We start from the raw sequence: 8,432 nt of genomic DNA, 5'->3' as shown, positions 1-8,432 counted from the left end.
CTTTCAGGAAAGCTGAAATAAACGTACATGACTTTTGACCATAGTGGTTTTAGGATGTCATTTTTAACAGGTTATCAGTATGGACTGCGATTGGTTTTGACAGTTGGAGACATGTATTACTAGGTATGTTTGCATTCATTGTTGTTATCAGGCTGCAATGTTGGCAGACTGTAGGGGCCTATGTTCCAATAGCAACAATAGAGAGATTGTTAGTCACATACCATATAAGTTGCTATTTCTGACACCATTATATTTGCTGGTAATTAGCTACAATACTCTGCTTGAAAGCTTGAGGGTCTTTCTTGTTCATTCCATGTGAGTTTTAGTTTTGCTTTGTATACATGTGGTTATAATGCTGAAGCCCTGAAAACCATGAATGAAAGAAAACTATGATGACAAGTACATGCATATCATTTGCATTCACTTGCAACAACAGAACAAGAAATATTGTGGGGTAAAGGCACTTAAGGTATGCTAGAATGGTTGTAGGCATGCTCAGCCATGTTAAATTGCCAGAAAACTACTTTCCCAGCATGGTTGAGTCAATATTACTTCCATCCTGTACCATACCAGCCTACTATTCTTATATGGTGATCATTTCTATTTTCATTCAAGAAGAAGCTTTATTCCGCCTTTTGTTTTACACTTTTGTGAACATGTGATAATAGTGATGTATTGGTGAAAATTCCTTTTGTTTTCAATATTACCCCCACCCCATTTATACAAATTTATTTTCTTTCTTGGTTTGCAGGTAAGCTGTAAGTTGATTAATCAATTTTCAAACCCACCAGATTTGTTTGAGCAGGGTATAATGTGTATATCATCATACCTGCCAGTTGTTTGGCCAGTAAGGTAAAGTCCAACACTTGACTTTAAGATGTGGTATAGGTCAAGTGGTTTGGTTGTTTTTTCTTCAGGAGTAATATCTTGCATATTAGTTTCTCTCTGTACAGATTACATCAGTCTAGTTGTAGTTAAATTATTCATAGAAGGAAAAAAATGATTGAACATTGTATTGGAAGCTGGTAGGCCAAGATGTGTTTGCTATTTGGAAAGACGTGACTTCTTGCTAATCCCTGCAATTCAGATGATATTGTTAATACAGGTGACTTCCATTACATAGCGAAGTCCTCGGGACCAGCAGTTTTTTTTTTTTTTTCATTATATTGAAATTTCATTGTATCTGAACAACAAAGTATATGAAGATACATGGACACTAATTTTAGGACCTAGATTTTTACTTCATGCGTATGAAAATTCATTATAGCCATGTTCATTGTAATGGGAGTGCATTGTAAGAGGATGGTTACAGACACACTCTTACCAGTCTTAATTGGGTGATAGTTGAGGCAAACCCCATCATAACAAACATGGAAACAACAAAATTTTATTCAAGTTACTGACATTCTTACATCCAGTTGTTTTTATTGCAACTGATTAACAAATTGCTGTACATTGACGTGATAAAGCATTGAATTAAATCAGTGTTTAAATACAATTATTGTAGTAGCCATGATAAAAAAAAAAAAATTGATATTGGGCAATTTGTCAATCACTTGCAGTAAAAACAAATTAGGGGAAAGATATAGAAAAATGAACAGTTTCACAACTGAAAACACTCTGCTTTGAAATCATATCAGTGATAATCTATTCCAATATTAGATTGTAGTATATGTACATCCAGTATGGCCTAAGGCAGAGGTGCAAAAACTTGGTAAGACAAATCATTTATCATATTAAACAGTCTGTGAACCCAAAGATTTGCAGTATAGTCCTTTCATTTCTTTAAATCTTATATTCAAATTAAAGCCCGAGATTGTCTTGCCCATATTGCTTGTGGACATACTGCTCGCGTATTGTTAAATCATGAACAGAAAGCTCACTTAATCACATTACTGCCTTGATTAGCTATCTTGTGAATTACCATGTGATGGTATGCTATAATAAATCTACATTTATTTCTTTAAACTTGACATATATTTTTAAGTGTTGATTCAATGCAAAGTAAGTTCATAATTCTGTATGTGGATGACTATATTCAATGATCAGATGATATTTTTCAACACAAATTTGATGTAGATTTGTGTTTTGTTGTACATTTTGTTTGTTTTATTTCAGTGATTATAGTATTAATGTTTTCATTTCTAAAGAATCAAATATGATGTAATAAAAGAATGAAATCGAAACATTTGACCTGTCAAATTAAGATTTCAAACAGTTTTCCATTAAAAGATAAGTGAATTTTATATGCTGGTTTTATTATTATACACACGTGTATATTTTGTGAACAGACATGGTTCATAGACATTAGTGCAGTTGTAATGAAAACGTTCTCACAATCCCGACTGTATACATGAGTGAGTGTGAGTGTTTGCCTGGTAGCATGAATGTGTGTGTGTTTGTGTTTGGCTATGTTCAGAACAGTATTATGTGTGCATCATATTTAATTTTCTGTGATAAGAGAGCTACCCAAAGAAAATCAGTCTCAAGAGACATATGATATATTTCTTTGGCTAGTTGTATTCTATAGCACCCATAGACTGCTGATTATAGAGGAATTATCATTTGCTGTGTTGGAAAACACCAACTTCACAGAAACATGACAAGGAAGTCACAGACAGACAGAGAGACAGACGAGTCTTCATCAAGGAGACTTTTTTCCCCTTCCCGGTATTTATACATCAATTAATCAATCGTAGAGTTGAACATTTCTCTTTGATACTGAAATTTGCTTTCTGAGAAACAAAGTCACCTGGACAATGGAAAAATATGGCAAAAGTCCCTACCCACACCTTTTTTTCTTATTTTTAATATCATACTATTCATGTAAATGTACATATATATTTTTCTTAAAAAGTCTACCTTGGCCTAGCATGTACATTGATATCTTTTTCATTATGTTAAAAGGGAACATAAATAAATTTCCTCCAACAGTAATTAATATTCATATAGCATGACATCATTGTTAGTGTATTGAAATATATATATATATATATATATATATATATATATATAATTATGTATTGAGTGAGGCATTAGTATTCAATTTTAAAAGATGCAAATGACCACATGAAGTCGGAAAACAAAATAAGTATTTCAAATGCAAATTGTCAAAATGTTACACCATTGATTGCTATTGATAGCTATTATTTTATGTAATTGTTATGTATTTTAACTGCACGTTTGGAGGAAGTGCATCATTGAAGCAAAGGAATCTCGTCAGTAATACATTGTACGTCGTATCTGCCATCAAGGAATACACTTAAATATAATTACATGACTGTGCATAGTGTGTTATCTATCGATTATATTATCATAACATGCTGTATTATGATTTAGAATAAGGATCTAAGGGTACAGCAGCCATTTCCAGCTTTTGACATACAATTGAACAAACGGCTGTTATATGCAATTAAAAAAAAAATAAACTAAGTGCAAGATTCCCACGCACACTTTGGTTTGTTTTAACCAGCATTAAGAAGAGGTAGGCAAAGATAAGTGATAAACTGCTTATGCTACGTGGAGTTTAGCCTTCAGACTAGCTGGCATCTCGGGGGGAGGAGGGCGAGGCATCCGGAAGTAGATCTTGAAAGAGTCATAGATGAACCACTGTAAAGCCGTCAATGTACCAATCATGACCACGCGTGGTCCAAACCCCTTCCAGAGACCGGCCATGCCGAGTGATCTGGCCGCCTGTAGCATGGTGCTCCCGGAATCCTGGTTCAGCTTGGACACAACAGCGTCGGCCGGATGGGACACCACCACGCAGAAAACTCCGGCGATGTATCCCCCGAGGAAGGTCACCACCAGCTGTTGGGGCTTACTCAGGTCATCACGAGGCCTCGGAACAACGTATTTGTACAGCGCCTCAACAGTCCGCTCGAAGCAGGCAAACTTCATGATGGTGTAGGGGATCTGGCGCACCCAAAGGGGAGGAAGACCCTTAAAGAAGCTGTAGAGACCTTCTTGTGCCCACATCTTGGGTAGTGCTTCTCGCAGGGTCATGGCAAATCCCGGCTGAGTTTGCATTCGGACCTTTGCGGCTTCCATGGGCGCCAAAGCAATGTCTGCAAAGAATTCTGCACTCGCGCTAGCAGTCACGTATACAAGAGTCCGATATTTGTAGGACCACTCCTCTCCCAGGAGACCACAATACTTGATCTTGAAGTACTCATAGAGACCAAACTTATGCAGTCCCTGGAGGGAATACCCAATGCAGGTCGGAGCCCATCCGATGGTAAGACCGCGGAGACCATCCTTGGCTATGGATACCCGAAAGCCATTGAAAGTGTTCTTGTATTGTGCAGGATCTACCTGTATCCTGCACTTTACGACATCCAGTGGGACCATTCCTGTGTGTGTCACTCCGCAGCTCAAGATACCAGCTAGGCCGCACATGGCCAGGTATCTATTGGAACCAAACTCGCAGCTGGGCGCCGTGTCACCTGCTGTGGCTGTATGTGCTGCCGAAAGGTTTATGTCGTCACTATATGTGCTTCCTGAGAGAGAAGACTTATGAGGCTCCATCGGGGCACACCTCGCCATTGCTAGCGTAAAGGGTGGAGAGAAGTGTTTAGTTGTAGTATAATCTTTCAGTGACTGAAACATGTTTACGCCGTTTGCAACAATCAGTCTGTTCACTAAATCCCGCTTTAATTGGTTATGGAACGTGCACTCTTATCCAGTGCAGGTGTACCGATGAAAAGTCTTCCAAAGCTGCAATATAGGTCACAACAAATTGTGGAAGTATGGAAATAATGTACCGCCGCAAATGCAGGGAAACGTCTCCAAGGCCAGATATTATTCGAAACCGCGACAAAGCTCTGGTTACACAGGCATGAGTTCGCAAATTATGCCGTGCTGTCTTTATACCAATTACGGGAAGATTGTGGTGGAAATTGATACTCGATATCCGCGTGTTGCCTTTGAAATGCTGTTTCAGTTGCACAGGGCTGACGAGCGCGAAATACAGTAGTTGTGAGTCCAAACGATCAACATACACTCAGCTCATGTCCAACTCTTCAATGAGCGAATAGACAATGATGCAGTGGAATGAATGCCTTCACTGTGTATTCTGTTATTACAATATATCACTTGCGAGATGAAAACACAGTTTATTCATAGCAAAACAGACAAGAGTGGCAAATCATTTCTTTTCATACTTGACCTTTGTTCCCCGGCATGCTCCGCACTAACCTCTTTCAAAGGCCCTCTATTAGTGATGTTAACAGTGGCAATAGCAATCGCAAGCGTTCGAAGTCATGCTGGTCGCCTCGCTTGCAATTACTACAGCATGAGGGTCTTTGACAAAGGCCAGCTTTGAATACGTCCAACCAAACATGTCGAGTACAGTGATATTTATCACATGTACCTCTGGGTGGGGGGGGGGGGGGGATCAGCCAAATATCAACAAACTCTGACGCACACACACACACACACACACACACACACACACACGTGCATTTTTACCAGTAGTACTTATACACTTCCATTCAAATAATACCCCAAACAGTCATTCAGCTTGGGATTACTGTAAAAAATTAACAAAAAGGAGTTCCTTCGGTATACGTTTCCGCACTTGGAGATAGAAGTCAATCAAAGTAACAATAATCAAGCACACATTTCATTTTCTATTGTAACAAATGGAATAAAAATAGTACAGCCAATTATCAACCAAAGATGGAAGTGTTTTATATCTGAAATAAAACCCATCCCCAAAACAAGTCTAGCGGCCCTCCTAATTAACAATGTTCCTATAAACCAGTCAAATTATAGGAAAAAACTCTCCACATTCACATTTCCCTTCTCCCTTTAAATCCAGACCATGACCAGACAGATATCTGTCATTCCTCCCACCCTTCCCCCATTCCCAAATCCAAACATCCCCCATCACGTCCCAGCATATACATACCACCTATCCTTCCATTCCCTCCACAATTCACAACTCACCCATACCCATTACAACTGCACTACGTAAACATACACTGTCATAGACTGCTCACTTATACACACACAAACAAAGCCTGATATAATTTATGTACTTTAGTTACAGTACCAATGGTAGTGTTTTTTATCGTATGACCTTGCCTTATGTATCATAATTTTGATTATGAAATGACCGTGTTTCACTAGAATTTTGCTTCATGTGTATGCCTCGCCCATCTTCATTTCTTAATTCTGTATACTACCTCAAAATACTCAGTTTCATCCTGCCAAAATTCTGTAATTTTAGCGCCAAAATAAATTCCGAAATAAAAATTATTAAGTTTCCGAGCTCTGAGTACAAGCTATCAAAGCAAAACCAAATTGTACAAACTGCTCCCTTAACATGAACAGCACCTTGAAGTAATTTGTGTTGAAGTTCTCTAAGATATCCGATAAGTGTTGAGGTTTTAGACATCTCTAAAATATCTTTCACAGTGTACTTTTTTCTTTTCAGAAAAATTGAATTTCTGATGGCCATCTCTGATTTGTAGGCAATATAGATTTTGTGAAACAGTCACAAAATGTGAATGAATCTTCCTTGATTAGGCATGTTTGTGGTACAAATTTGTCCACAAATTAAAAAAAAAATACTTAGTACATGTACTGTAATCATTCATATCTACTTCAATAAGTTCATACCAATAAAGTACATAAAATGCCATCATATTATTTTCCACTTTTTTGATGCAATATCAAGGTGGAATTGACAAAGTTGTATCTTCTAACAATGAAATAGCCCAAGAACTCAATAACTACTTTGTCACTGTTGGGTCAAATTTGGCAGAACGAATACCAAATGGGCCTCCTAATAGTTGTTTTCAAGATTATTTGGGTGCCAGAAATACAAAGAAATTATGGATATTGTATATGCTCTTGATGCTACAAAGTCTCATGGTTATGATAATTTGTCAAGATTGATCAAGGACGCAGCACAATATATTGTTTCCCCATTGACTTATATCTTTAATTTGTCATTAGAAATGGGCCAATCCTCTGATGCACTTAAGATTGCAAAAATGACGCCTTTGTTCAAGAAAGGTTCGATAGAGGACCCAGGTAATTACAGACCTATTTCAGTTCTGCCAGTAATTGCAAAAATTTTCGAGAAATTAGTCAATGGTCGTCTAATGGACTTTTTAGAGTCCACTAAAATTTTGTACAGACACCAGTATGGATTTCGTAAGAAATACAGTACAAAATTATCATTAATCAATTTGGTTAATACATTAATACACTCAAATGATAAAGGTGAAATAACCCTTGGTATATTTATAGATTTCAAAAAGGCGTTTGACACAATCAGTCATCGCATTCTTTCAGCGAAATTAGAATATTATGGCATAAGAGGCATTGTGTTGCAGTGGTTCCAAAATTACCTCTCAAACCGATCGCAGGTATTGTGCTACAAGAATGAAATATCCAGTACTAGAACGATCAAATGTGGAGTACCACAAGGATCAGTGCTGGGACCCACACTGTTCCTATTATACATCAATGATTTACCTAGCTCATCGAACTATTTTCAGTTCAGACTATTCGCTGACGATTCAAACATTTTTCATACATTTCCCAAAGGTACAAAAGAAATTGATATGGATGACGTAAATAGAAAATTGAATGAGGTACAGGAATGGTGTATTGTAAACAAATTAGCTATTAACTTGAAGAAATATTATATGATTATTAAAGGACCAAGACAACCAATTGCAATTAAAAGTGTGTTAACAGTCTCTGAAACGGTTATAGAAAGAGTACATGTAGCATCTAATGTAGGAGTCAAAATTGATGAGACCTTGATGTGGAAGGATCAGATTCAGTGTATCAACAAATGCATTAGGCGCAAAATTGGCTTAATTTCTAAGTTAAGACACTTTGTTCTAAGGCATGTTCTCATGCTTTTATATAAATTCTTTATACAATCACATATACTTTATGGAATTGAAATATGGGGAAGTACCTACAGAAGCCACTTAAATTGTATACTTTTAGCACAAAAAATGGCCGTGAGAACAATTACATTTTCCCCCTTAAGAACAAGTTCAAGGCCATTATTCACCAGTCTAGAAGTGTTAGATGTTTTTGACCTGCATAAGCTTGCAGTGTCAACCTTTGTATATGCTCTACACAAGGGACATTTACCACATTCTGTAACGCAATATTATGAGCCAATGAATCATGCATACAGGACTAGAGGCAAAGATCATTCCATGCTTAGACTCCCGAAATGTAAAACGACACATGGTACATTTTCTATATCTTTTGTCGGGTCAAAGTTTTAGAATAGTTTGCCCAAAAATATTCAGGAGGAAAGAACAAGATCTTCATTTCGAAGAAACCTTAAAAAAAAAACACTTGTTAAATGAAGTTTAGTGAAGAAAAGAATATTCAGTGTTTAGTTTAATGTACTTTTATAGTACAGTTACTTTAAAAGAGTAGACCTTGCAATA

The 8,432-nt window shown here is 37.1% G+C and overlaps 1 pseudogene; it reads right to left on the bottom strand.

Moving 5' to 3' along the window:
- Positions 1-3,510: 3,510 nt before the first annotated feature.
- Positions 3,511-4,545, bottom strand: LOC140232167 (solute carrier family 25 member 3 pseudogene; annotated as a pseudogene).
- Positions 4,546-8,432: the final 3,887 nt, after the last annotated feature.

This window comes from Diadema setosum, chromosome 8 (assembly GCF_964275005.1).
Source record: "Diadema setosum chromosome 8, eeDiaSeto1, whole genome shotgun sequence".
Classification (NCBI taxonomy): domain Eukaryota; kingdom Metazoa; phylum Echinodermata; class Echinoidea; order Diadematoida; family Diadematidae; genus Diadema; species Diadema setosum.
Note: the sequence above shows the minus strand (reverse complement) of the source record. Positions and strands in the feature narration are given on the sequence as shown.